We start from the raw sequence: 13470 nt of genomic DNA, 5'->3' as shown, positions 1-13470 counted from the left end.
TGTGTGTGTGTGTGTGTGTGTGTGTGTGTGTGTGTGTGTGTGTACACATTTAACTCTCCAGATGATTCTGATATACAGCCAAAGTTGACACTGACAGATAATGAAGGGAGTGTAACTGGAAAACTGCATTCAAACAGCCTGGGTACAGACTTCTGTGACTTCACTGACTCGGCTCTGTAGTTTTCTTTGAGTAGTGCTCCGTCCCTGGAGCTCAGTTTCCCCTTTAGGAAAACAGGGATACCCTATCTGTGTCCCAGACTTCTTTGAGGAAAATGTCTGCTCTCAAGGCAGGCACATCACTGGTGCCTGGTCAGTGTCAGTTTTCACATCCCCAGCCCTGAACATCTTGCTCTGAAAAGTGCCGGTGGGTCCCCATCTACTGGAAAGTGACACGAAGTCTCCCGTGTAGGTGGAGAGGGTGGTGCAAGGACCAAGAGACCGTTCTGCTGCCAGAAGTAAATGTACAAGAATGTCAGAGAGCAAATAAGGGGCTGAATAGGAAACCGAGAAAATCACTGGCTAACATTCACTAGTGCAAAGAAAGGCTCCTTTTGGAATGTATTTAACACCGCATGAGGGCCAATCCTTGCCAACAGTAAGCAGAAATTGCAGGGTCAGGCCTCCTAAAAGGTATCCATATGGAGTTTAAGTCCCAACTGGAAAGACCTGCAAGTACTGGTAAAAATTTTGTTTTAATAGTAATTATTTCATTTAGTGTGTTTGTGTTTGTGACAGAGAAAGAGAGACACACACAGAGAGAGCATGTGTTTGTGTGTATGTGGATCACATGTATATTCAGGCACATGTGCACATGTGTGTATTTGTGTGTGAAGGCCACAGATCAGTCTAGATGGTCAATTCTTAGGAGCTCTCCACTATGGTTTTTGAGACAGGGTCTGTCACTGGGATTAGGGCTCACCCATTAGGCTAGGCCGGTTGCTCAGCGAACTCCAGGGATCTACCTACCTCTGCTTCTCCAATGCTGGGTTTTTACATAGGTTTGGGATAGAACTCAAGTCTTTGTGGTTGCATGTCAAGCACTTTATTGGCTAAGCTTTCTCCTTAGTCCCTTACTTGAATGTTAATATTATTTTCATTATATGGGCTTCATAAGACCATTTTCATTCATGTATATGGTATAATATACTTTGAACATATTCCTTTTCATATAACCCAATACCCCCTTAACTTTCTTTCCACTCCCTCTCTCATTAATCTTCTTTGTTCTCCTGGGCAATTTCACATCCACTTTCATGTCATCTGTACACATATGATTTTATGCATCAATATAAAATCTAGGGTCATGGATCACCGTTCAATGGATGTTCGGTTTAATACTCAGAGTAGCCATTTACGTATAGACTAGAGAACTGTTTCTGTGGGATAACATTACACTCTTTCACCAGCATTGTTGGTCACATAATAGATTTAGCAATTATCAGATAGACTAAGTTAACACAGACACTGGGCCATTGAGGTACACCTCAAGGTTTTCTCTGCCAACAAATGGCAGCTTCCTGGGGTAGAGATGTAGCTAAGTTAGTTTGCCTGGGGGAAACTCTAGGGGAAGTGGGCCCAGGGGTGCAGGGGAGGCCCACGGATGATCCTTAGCACTGGATAAACCAGTCATTTTGTCACACACCTGTAATTCCAGCACCAGAATTCAGATGCAGGAGATTGAGAGGTTCAAGGTCATCTGCTACGCACCGAGTCTGAGGCCAACGTGGTATACACAAGACCTTGCTTTAAAATACCAATAATAGAAACAAAATAAAACAAGCTCCCCTCCCTGCAAATAACAAAAAGCAAATGGCATCCTTGATCTCTTCTCTGATGCAGGAATGGAAAGTTTGTCTGATTAGGAAAGAGTCAAATGATCGAAGAGACAGAATTCTACAACCTTTTTGCTGCCATAAAGAATGTGAGTCCTCTTAATGGGACACTTTTCTAAGAGGGACAAGAGGTAGGAAGGTGTAGCAAGAAGGATCCTTGTATACAGGAGGTAGAAATGTAGACTGCTGCAGCCATTGTGGAAAAGAGTGCGAAAATCCATAAGAAATCCAAAACCAACTACCCTATGAGTCAGCAATCCCTTTCTGGGTTTCCAATGAAGGGAAGTGAAATCAGCCTGTCCCAGAGATAGCTGCACTCCTTCATTGAAACAGCATTTCCAATAGCCAAGATGTGGAAACAAGTGGTCTTCATTTTAGATGAATGGGTAAAGAAATTGATATCTATGTATATATAATATAATTATATGCAAACATTATCCCACCTTAAAAACAGGGGACTTTGCCACTGCAAAAACATGAACAAAATTGGAGGACATTATGCTAAGTGAACTAAGCCAGATACAGACAGAAAAATATACACAATGTCTCTCATATGTGGAATATTTTTATTTATTTGTCTACTTATTTTGGTTTTTCAAGACAGGGTTTCTCTGTGTAGCTTTGTGCCTTTCCTGGGACTCACTCTGTAGCCCAGGCTGGCCTCGAACTCATAGAGATCTGCCTGGCTCTGCCTCCCAAGTGCTAGGATTAAAGATGTGCACCACCACCGCCTGGCTGGAATATTTCTAAATATAGTATTTTTACTGAATTTCATACACGCATATGATTTTTTGATCATATTCACCTCCACTCCTTCCCCTAATTTTGTCCAGATGTATCCATCCCTCCCCACACCCCTCAACTTCATGTACTCTTTAAAAAAAATTTATAACCAACTGTATTAGCCAGGATTCTCTAAAAACTGATAATATATATATATATATAAATATAAATATATATATATATATATATATATATGATTTATTAGAATGGCTTGTAGGTTGTCGTCTAGCTAGTCCAACGATGGCTGTCTCTTGATGAAAAGGCCAGGAATTGGGTAGTTGTTCAGTCCATTAGGCTGGATGTCCAAGCTGGTTTTCAGTCTACTTTGGATACCCAAAGATGTAGGTTCTAATATCAGTGAAGGAATGCCTCAGCATCAGAATAGATGAACTTGCTAGCAGGAGTAAGAGCAAGCAGGCAAAAAACAAAAGCTTGTTTCTTCCATGTTGTTTTATGTAGGCTGCCACCAGAAAATGTATCCTAGATTTAAAGTAGGTCTTTTCATCTCAAATAATCCAATAAAGAAAATCTTCATAGATGTGCCCAGATGATTTCACTTTAGTTGGTTCCAGATGTAGTCAAGTTGACGAACAAGATCAGCCGTCCCACTTACCAAATTCAATTAATGCTGTCCATATACTCATGGGTATGGGGCAATCCACTGGGGGGGTGGAGTTGACATATGGGGGCCACACCCTTAAAGAAAACCGACTTTTCCTTCCCTGGAACCTTTAACTGTCAAGAGCTCTTCAGTTAGGGGTTGGCTGCTCATGAACTCCTCTCTACTGCATGCTAGAGTGTTGACTGGCTTGATCTTGTGCAGGCAACCATAGCTACTGTGTGATCATTCATATAGTGGGCCTGTCTTGTTTATAGGACACTGTTTCAGGGGGCTGGAGAAATGACTCAGTGGTTAAGAGCACTAGTTGCTCTTTCAGAGGACCAAGGTTTGATTCCCAGCACCCACATGATTGCTCAGGGATCTGACATCATCTTCTGGCCTCTATGGGCATAGGCATGCATGTGGTGCACAGACATATAGACAAAACACCCATACTCATCACATAAAAATAAAATGAAAAAAGGTACACTGTTTCATTATGCTCCTATTTCTCCTATTTCACTTCTGTCTATGTTAATCTTTCTATCCTCTATTCCCTTAAAATATTAAGTACATGGAAACAGAAACTAAAAAAAGTGGTTATCAGGAGCAAAGGAAGATGTAGACTAAAGGGCTTAAAGTTATGATAATGTAAAATGAATAATATGTGGAGCTAATGTCTAATATGGAGGATATAACTAACAATAAAATATTGTGCTGTATAATTGAAATTTGCCAAAAAAGTAGATTTTAGGTACTATTGTCACTATGAAAGAAAGAAGGTGAGTACACATGAAATGGTGGATGTCATTATACTTGACTATCTAATACTCACTTCATCTCATTATCTACATGCATACACATATATACACATATATGGATATCAGGAAATCATGTTGCATACCTTAAAGTTATGGAATAAAATTAATTTCAAAAAAATCGCTAGCATTCAAAAGATCTTTCATAGGAATATAGAGGTTCCTACATGGCAGTTAGGCAAACCAATTCTAATTTAAAAAATACCCTAACAGTGCAGTCTAGAGTTTCTGTCTATTTGTATTTTACACCACGTATATTGGGTGCATTGTTGTCACATAAGCCAGATAATGGTTAGATTTCGGAGCATCCATTGCTGTTTAAGTTGTAGCTTTTCATAGCAGATGACAAAGCAAACTGAAGGACAGTTAGGTGAAAGGGATTTCTTGGAAGAATCTTTGGACAACTCATTACAGAGCAACCTCAGTAAGATGCTGATGTGATTGGTGGAAAGATGCTCACAGACACAATAAAGGAGTATTCTTTCTCTGATAGTAAGAGATACTTAGCTGCACACAGCCTCACAAAAGTGGAGACAATATGGCTTGCATCTGTGGTCTCCGGATCTTCAGAGGATGGTGAGCATATAGTGAGAGTTTGACTGATTTGGAGAAACACTCATTTCCCTTTCTTCATGGAAGCTTTATACTCTCTTAGCTCCTTTCAATCATACCATAGAGCCCAGCTATCAACATGGCTACTTACCAGACATAAGAAATGAACACAAGTTTGTGCACATGACTCCTGTTTGCCATAAGACTAGTGATATTGAAGATTAATGTATTATCATCTTCTGGTTCTGAGCTTTCACATTGGCCTGAGGTCCATTCCATACTCCCAGAATGGAGGATGAGAGCAATATACTGCATCTCAGGGAAGCAAGACACAAGATTACCCTGGGAAACTCAGGGACAAGATGGTGATGCCCCTGTCCTCAAGATGTTGCCTCACTTTTATCTCAACTTCTCTCAGCCATGATGCATATTAATGTGGGTACATATGTACATGTGGGTATACATGCATGTGTATGTGTGCATGTAGTGGTCAGATGGTGGGTGTCTTTTACTGTCATTCTACATCCTCATTTTTGAGACAGAATCTCTCCCTGAACCTGGAGCTCATTGATTTGACTGGGATATTTGTCTTAGTTACTTTTCAATTGCCATTGCAAAATACCATGACAAAATCAACTTATAAAAAAGTGTTTAATTTGTGGCTCATGGTTCCAAAGAGTTATAATCTATGCCTACCATGGTGGGGAGCATGGCAACAGGCAGGCAAACAGGCAGGCAGGCAGGCAGGCAGGCATGGAGCTGGAGTAGTTGCTGACAGGTCACATCTTGAGACACAAGCATGAAGCATAGAGAATGAGCTAACTGGGAATGTTATGGGCTTTTGAAACCTCAAAGCCGAGCCTTAGTGACACACCTCCTCCAACAAGGCCACACCTCCTAATCCTTCCCAAACAGTTCCACTGACTGGGGACCAAGCACCAAACACATGAGCCTATGGAGGGTCATTCTTATTCAAACCACCATAGTAGCTGGTCAAATGAACTCCAGGGATCTGACTGCCTCTGCTCCCCTTTCCCTTTCCCCTGGTACTGGTGTTACAGATACATGCTTTTTATGTGGGTGCTGAGAATCTGAACTCTGGTCCTCATGCTTGTAGAGAAGACACTTTACTCATTGAACTATTCTCTATAGGCCTCTTCCTCCTCCCTCTCCTTCTCTTCGTCCTTCTCATATTTGTGCTTTATTTCTGATATAGTATTCTTGCTGTGCAATTTTATTCTCTTTTTGACATTGTCATATATGCTTATTATGTACTTTAATCATATTCACTCCCAAAATCTTCTCTTGCCCCCTCACCCTCCTGTGGATCCCCTTCCTCTTTCATGCATTTTTGTTTGTGTGTTTTAATAAAATAATGAGTTTAATGAGGATTGCTTCTAGGAGTGTAGATGAGTAGTTGTCTTAGTTAGGGTTTCTATTGCTGTGAAGAGGCACCATGATGACAGCAACTCCTATAAAGGAAAACATTTAATTGGGGCTGGCTTACAGTTTCAGAGGTTTAGTCCATTATCATTATGGTGGGACATGGCAGCATGCAGGCAGACATAGTGCTGGAGAAGGAGCTGAGTGTCCTACATTTTAATTCACAGACAACAAGAAGTAAACTGAGACACTGGGTGTGGCTTGAGAATATGTAAGACTTCAAAGCTTGCCTCCACAGTGACAGACTTCCTCCAACAAGGCCATGCTTATTCCAATAAAGCTACACCTTCTAATAGTGCTACTCCCTATGAGCTTATGGGGACAATTACACTCAAACTACCACAGTAATTTACAGGAGCCTCGGCAATTTATCAGTGGCTACATTAGAAAATGTCTCCCATTACCCCAGTCACCATTAACTGCCTCTATAGATCCTCAGAGATGAGCAGGGCCTCGTGAGTCTTTCCTTTCTGGCTCCATTCTTATGAAATGCCTAGAAGAGGCAAACTTGCAGAGACAGAAAAAACATTAGTGACTGCCAGGGCCTGGCTAGGTAATATAAAAAGAAGTTTATTTTGGAAACTGAAAGCCCAATGCTCAACAGTTCCATTTGCTCAGTCTCTGGTGGGGGACTCATGGCAGATGACATCATGGCAGGTGTACATGTGAGAGGAATCATATGGCAAGGCAGGAAGCCAGAGGCAGCACAGAGGGACTAGGCTTGCTTATTTGTAACAACTCATTGATTTTGTTTATATGTATGTGTGTGTGTGCCTGGTTGCCCAGATTGCCACATTAGTGCAGGTACCCTCATAGGCCAGAAGAAGGCATCAGATCCCCTGGAGTTGGAGTTAAAGACAGTTGTGAGCTGCCCAAGGTAGTTGCTGGAAGCTGTACTCAGGTCCTCTACAAGACAGTATGTGCCTTAATAACTGAGCCATCTCTTCAACTCCAGGTCTCACCTCTTAAAGCAGTGGTTCTCAACCTGTGTGTTACAGGGTTCACCTAAGACCATTGGGGAACACAGATATTTACATTACAATTCTTTACAGTAGCAAAATTACAGTTTTGAAGTAGCAATGAAAATAATTTTATGGTGGGGGAGTATCACCACAGCATGAGGAACTGTATTAAAGAGCTGAAGCATTAGGAAGGTTGAGAACCACTGTCTTCAAGTCTTCTTCTCCTCCATGTCACAACACTGAAGACAGACCCTCTGCCACATGAGTCCTTGGGAAACAAACCACAATTCTAACCCTAGCAATTTGGTTCTTTTTGAGGTGGTGGAACTATTCCAAGATATGGTTAACGGTTTCTGTGTTAGTCCACCTTTTCTGCAGTCGTAAGAATTGCCTCCATAGGCTCATATATTTGAATACTGGGCCCCCAGTTTGTGGAACTGTTTGGGAAGTATTAGGAGGTGTGGCCATATTGGAGGAGGCGTGTCACTGGGGGTGGGCTTTGACATTTCAAAAGCCCACATCATTCCCAGTTAGATATTTCTTTGCCTTGTCCTTGTGGATCAGATGTGAGCTCTCAGCTACCTGATACCATGCTCTCCATCATGATGGTCATGGATTCAGCCTCTGAACTTATAAATCCCCAATAAACTCTTTCTGTTAAATTGCCTTGGTCATGGTGCTTTGTCAGAGTGACATAAAGGTAACCAAGACAGCTAGCTTAACAATATCACAGAGAAGTTAAATTATTAAGAACAAAAGTTGATTTTCTCATTGTTCTGGAGACTGGGAAGTCCCTGATCAAGAGTAGAGCAGGTTCAGTTGTCTGATGAGACAGTCATCTTCTAGATGATTTTACTGTGACGACATGTCAGAAGTGAAGAGGGCAAGAGAGCTCAGATGCTGTGTGCAACCTCTTTCACAATGGCACTAAAGCCATTGATAAAGGAGGGACTCTCACAGATCTATTCTCTCTCCCTGCCAGCCTGTGCACATGTGTGTGTGCACGCGCGCGCGCACACACACACACACACAGGTGCATATGTCCAGGTTAAAGGACAACTTGCAGGAGTTGGTTCTCTCCTTCTACCACATAGTTTCCAGGGCTTGAACTCAGGCTGTCAGGCTTGGTGGCAAGTACCCTTACCTGCTGAGCCATTTCATGGACCTCTAATCACTTTTTAAAAATAAGTTTGTTTTTGTTTGTTTGTCTGTTTATTTAATATCTTGGCCACAGTTTCCCTTCCCTCCTCTCCTCCCAGTTCCTCTCCCACACTCCACCTCTTTTCTCACCCCCAAATCCATTCCTCTTCTGTTTCTGTTTAGGAAAGGGCAGGTCTCCCATGACTATCAAGTTGCAGTAAGACTAAGCACCTCTCCATGTATTAAGGCTAGGCAAGGTGACTCGGTATGAGAAGTAGGGTCCCAAAAGCCAATCAAAGAGTCAGAGGCAGCCCCTACTCTCACTGTTAGGAGCCTCACAAGAGGACCAAGCTCCACAACTGTAACATATATGCAGAGCTCAGTCCCATGAAGGCTCCCTGATTGTCAGTTCAGTCTCTGTGAGCCCCTACGAGCCCAGCTTAGTTGATTCTGTGAGTTTTCTTGACTCCTCTGGCTCCTACAATCTTTTCTCCCCCTCTTCTGCAGGATTCCCTAAACTCTGCCTAATGTTTGGCTGTAGGTCTGCATCTGTACCTGTCAGTTTATAGAAGACACCTCTCTGATGACAATTGGACTAGGGACCCAATCTGGTCACTGGAGATGGCCAGTTCAGGCTATGTATCCATTATTGCTAGGAATCTTAGCTGGGGTCATCCTTGTAGATTCCTGGGAGATTTCCTTCTGCTGGGATTTTACCTGACCCTGAAATGCCCCCTGCTTCCAGTAGTTTCCTTCAGTACCCTAATCACTTCTTAAAAGCTCTGCTTCTTAGTCTTCCCACCTAAGTTCTAACCAAGCTTGACTCTGCTGAGTTTCTGAGTTAGATGAGAATGGGCATGGTCAAGATGATATCTACGGCTGTAGACCCCACTTCTTAATTCTGTTACATTGGCCATTAAGCTTTAACTCCTGATTTTTAGATGGGAAACATTCAAACAACAGAGTTGCGTAAGTTTGCATATACTAAAAAGAATACTAAGGTTTACTACTCAAGTGATAAATTGGATGGCAAGAATATTCTTTCTCCACAATGTAGTTCTTAAAAAAAGAGCGAGGTGAGATGACTCAGCAGGTAAGCTAGCCTGGAAGCCTTAGCTTGGTCCCTGGAACTCACATAAAAGTAGAAAGAGAGATGTTCTCAGAGCTTAGGGATATAGGGGAAGGAGGCACGGCTCCCACTGTCACCCTCAGCAACCTGAGAGGTACCTCAACTCACTTAAAAACAGGACTCATGACTTTGACACCCAAAACAATTTCAGGACTAGCCAGTTTGTGAAGCAGGCCTGGAGATTTTGTTTTATAAGGCATATATATATGATTTTAACATATATTTTAATATATCAACATACAGTTTTATAATATATAATATATATTGAAATTTTAGAGACAGGATTTCTCTGTGTAACAGCCCTGGCTGTTCTGGAACTCACTATGTAGACCAGCCTGGCCTCAAACTCATACAGATTCACCTGCCTCTGCCTCCTGAGTGCTGGGATTAAAGGCATGTGCCACTATGCCCGGGAAGTTATTTTAACATAGGCTTAAGCATGAGAGTTTGAAGAAAACGCCTCTCAGAGTCAGACACATCCAAGTACAGGTTCCCCAAAGGAGAGCCACAGCTCATTGTTTTTACAATCGCCACGTACAGGGTTTTGGTGAGCTTTGAAGTTACTATGGGATTACTTGGTGGGGGATTCCCAAAGCACCAATAGAGCTGCAATAGATAAGGAAAAAGCCTAACTCTTAGGGATACAGGGCAGTAGGATGCCTTTACTATAAACAGTTTCATTTGAGATGCTCCAGCAATGTCTCAGGAGAGCAATGAGGCTCTACCCAAGGTCATATGCATCCAAGTATTAAGCCTGGATCTTCGTGGCTTCAACATAAAGTATCTACATATGAAAACAAGACTCTGTGTTGGCATCCTGTCATTGTTATTGTGCTGTAGTTCCGGTTTCTAAACTGTCAAGAGGCTTTAATTAGACTCTGGGACAATGGGCCTCTTTCTCAAGTCCCCATAATTTCTTTCTATCCTGACTCAAGCTTCACAAAGTTGTCCTCTGTTTGCCACACCAATGTGGCACATGCACACACACACACACATCTTGCATACACAATAACACATCTTGCATAAACAAGCACTTTATAAGAAATATCATAAAACTAAAAAAATGAAGAACTGGGTAGTTTCTGGGAAAAGTTCAGAAAGGTACAAAAAAAGTGCGTAAACACCCTTTCAGCAAGCCAGGCCCACACCTGAAGACAGTGGGCAGAGACGAGGTCATTTCAGAGCTCATTAGAAACTCATACCTGAGTTTGGGTATGTCTAATGAACAATCTTGAGGCTCCTCCTAAGAAACCAGTCAGGCGTCTCTCTTGGGATCATTAAAGCTTAGAAAACACTAATTTGAGTCATTGCTGTTTTTAATAAGCACTAAACTCCTTCCCTACCAGTGGCCAAAGGTGCTGTCGACAGTGCAGATCAAACAAGAGCTAGAAGCCTCAATAACGGATTTTTTAACTTAAATTTTCTTTTAAAATGTAAAGATTTATTTACCTTATTTATGTCCACGCATGTTCGGCATCTATGTGTATGCATCTATGCGTATCACGCGCATGCCCGGTGCCCACGGAAGGCAGAAGAGGGCGCTGGATTTCCTGGAACTGGAATTAGGAATGGTTGTGAACCACCATGTATGTGCTGGGAATTGAATCCAGGTCCTCTGCAAGAACAAGAAATGCTTCTAACCTCTGAACCATCTCTTCGGACCCCCTGCTTTTTTTCTTTAATGTTATTGGGTGAGCTGGAGATGTAGCTCAGTTGGAAGAATGCTTGCCTAGCATGCGCAAGGCTCTGGGTTCCATCTGATGCCATATTCCTGTAATCATTCTGGAGGTCAAGACCAGAAGAGGGTGTTCAAGGTTACCTTTGGCTCCTAAATGAGTTCTGGGTCACTCTCAGATTCATGAGATTCTGAAAAAAAAAAAAAAAAGAAAAATGTTACTGTTACTTGGACAAAAGACCTTAATTCTGTACCTCACAGCTAATGATATCGACATAGCGGGGTTTATTAACAAATGGCAATTACTCACAGTGAATTCGGGTTGTTGGCTGGAAGCTGCTAAAGCAGTTACCTAGACCAATGTGCTTTGGACCTGCAAGTACTTCCTACAGGAGCCTCCGGAAAGATGCCGCTATCACTTTTCTGCAGTGAAGATCCCAAAATTGGTGTGAGTGCAGTGGAAGCTGAGATGCAGGTGGGAATTCTGAGATAGCTTTGTCATCTTGAAAGCCAATTACTTGCTCCAGTGCTGCATTTCCAGATTCAAGGTTTGAGGACAAATTTTTACTGCCTGTGATCATGTGAGGGCTGGTAAATGCAGAACGCACATTAGAAATAAAAGGAATGACTAAGGAAAACAATCTAACACTGCTCCCCAAAATATCCAGAAAGTCTCTTCTTTAAGCTGTGGGTGTATAGAGCTCTGGGGTGAGGCTGCTTCAGTGAGACGATACTGTCACCTTTGACTCCAGGAGGTGAATTTTGACCCTGGTAAGTTACTATCAGGAAGATCTATTAGGAAGGCAACATGACCAGCAGCAGAACCCTGTGCACCCAAATCATCATGCACATTCTCTGACTTCCATTGCATGTCTATTTATTTATTTACTGCAAAATTGCAAATGTGTGGGGCAGTAATCAAGACCATAATGCATTGCTATTCACTGTATTTATCATGCAGCATTTTAGATCTGTGTTTATTCCTCCTGGCATCCTTCAACCAGTATCTTCCCATCCCTGGCTCTTTATATATATATATATTCAATGTAAGTGATTCCATACAATATTCTTTAGGAATACATATATATGCAATAAACTTGTCTAAAAATAAGTGAGGGCTGGAGGTTTGAGGGTTCAGTGGTGAAACACTTGCTTCAAGGCCTTAGGTTCAATTTCATAGCACTGAAAGATTAAAAAAGGAAGAAAAGAAGTGAGTAATAAAAAGAGAGAATTGGGCCGGGCAGTGGTGGTGCACGCCTTTAATCCCAGCACTAGGGAGGCAGAGGCAGGCAGATCTCTGTGAGTTCAAGGCCAGCCTGGTCTCCAAAGTGAGTTCCAGGAAAGGCACAAAACTACAGAGAAACCCTGTCTTGAAAAACCAAAAAAGAGAGAGAGAGAGAAAGAGAGAGAGAGAGAGAGAGAGAGAGAGAGAGAGAGAGAGAGAGAGAGAGAGAGAGAGAGAGAGAGAGAATTGACAACATTCAGGGGAGTAGCCACTGCAGGTGGTGGGTAGCATACAAAGGGGACCTTAAAACACTAGTTGTAGGCTGGGTGGTGGTGGCACACGCCTTTAAGCCCAGCACTCCAGAGGCAGAACCAGGTGGATCTCTGTGAGTTCGAGGCTAGTCTGGGCTACAGAGAGAATTCCAGGAAAGGAACAAAGCTACCCAGAGTGTCTCGAAAAACAACAACAACAAAAAAGACATATTTCCTTTATTATTACACAAACTTTATATAAGAAATATAATCTTTTTAAATGAACGAAGTGGACAAAGTGGTTCATGATAGATTTGTTTTTCTTGAGACGGGATATCACTGTGTTACTCTGAGTGACTTGGAACTAGGTATGCTGACTAGGCTGACCTCGAATTCACAGAAATTCACCTATTTCTATCTCTGATGTGCTGGGATTAAATGCATATGCAGTCACACCGGACACTGTGACACTAAGATTGTTCTGCTTTTATTAATATTATTTTAAATTTGATCATTTCATGCTTATTAATTGCTAATATACATTTTAATTTTTTTTTTTTCAGGCTCAGATTAAGGCAACAGTCTCATATATGTGAACGCCATCAGCCTGCCACATGCAAGACAAAGGCAAAACACATACATTCAGCTCCCATGACTCAGCTGAGGTCCGTACCCCTGCGCCAATCATCACAGCCATTTTAATTTTTTTATGTGTGTGTGTGTGTGTGTGTGTGTGTGTGTGTGTGTGTATGGGTGCCAGTGCCAAGGCAGGTTGGAGAACAGCTTGAAGAAGTTGGTTCTCTTCTATCATGTATGTTCTAGGGATGAATTCGGGTCATCAGGCTTGATGGCAACTACCTTTACCTGCTGAGCCTTTCCAACCCAATTGCACCCTTTAAAATTCTCTGTAGTCATGCTAGACTGAGCTTCTGTATTTAGTAGGTCTGTAACATGGCTTTGTTTTTCTTCTCATACTGTGCTTTTTCCCCCTGCTGCTGGAGGGCTTCACACATGCTAGACAAGTGCTGTATTGCCGAGCCATAGTCAAGATATGCTTTG

General features: G+C 42.1%; 1 non-coding gene across 1 annotated transcript; it reads right to left on the bottom strand.

Moving 5' to 3' along the window:
- Positions 1-12971: 12971 nt before the first annotated feature.
- On the bottom strand, positions 12972-13108 carry LOC121825947 (small nucleolar RNA SNORD94). The gene has a single exon (XR_006068308.1). It is a non-coding gene; the product is annotated as a small nucleolar RNA SNORD94 (small nucleolar RNA).
- Between the last annotated feature and the right edge of the window lie 362 nt (positions 13109-13470).

This window comes from Peromyscus maniculatus, chromosome X (assembly GCF_049852395.1).
Source record: "Peromyscus maniculatus bairdii isolate BWxNUB_F1_BW_parent chromosome X, HU_Pman_BW_mat_3.1, whole genome shotgun sequence".
NCBI lineage: Eukaryota > Metazoa > Chordata > Mammalia > Rodentia > Cricetidae > Peromyscus > Peromyscus maniculatus.
This window is presented reverse-complemented; position numbering and strand designations above follow the sequence as displayed.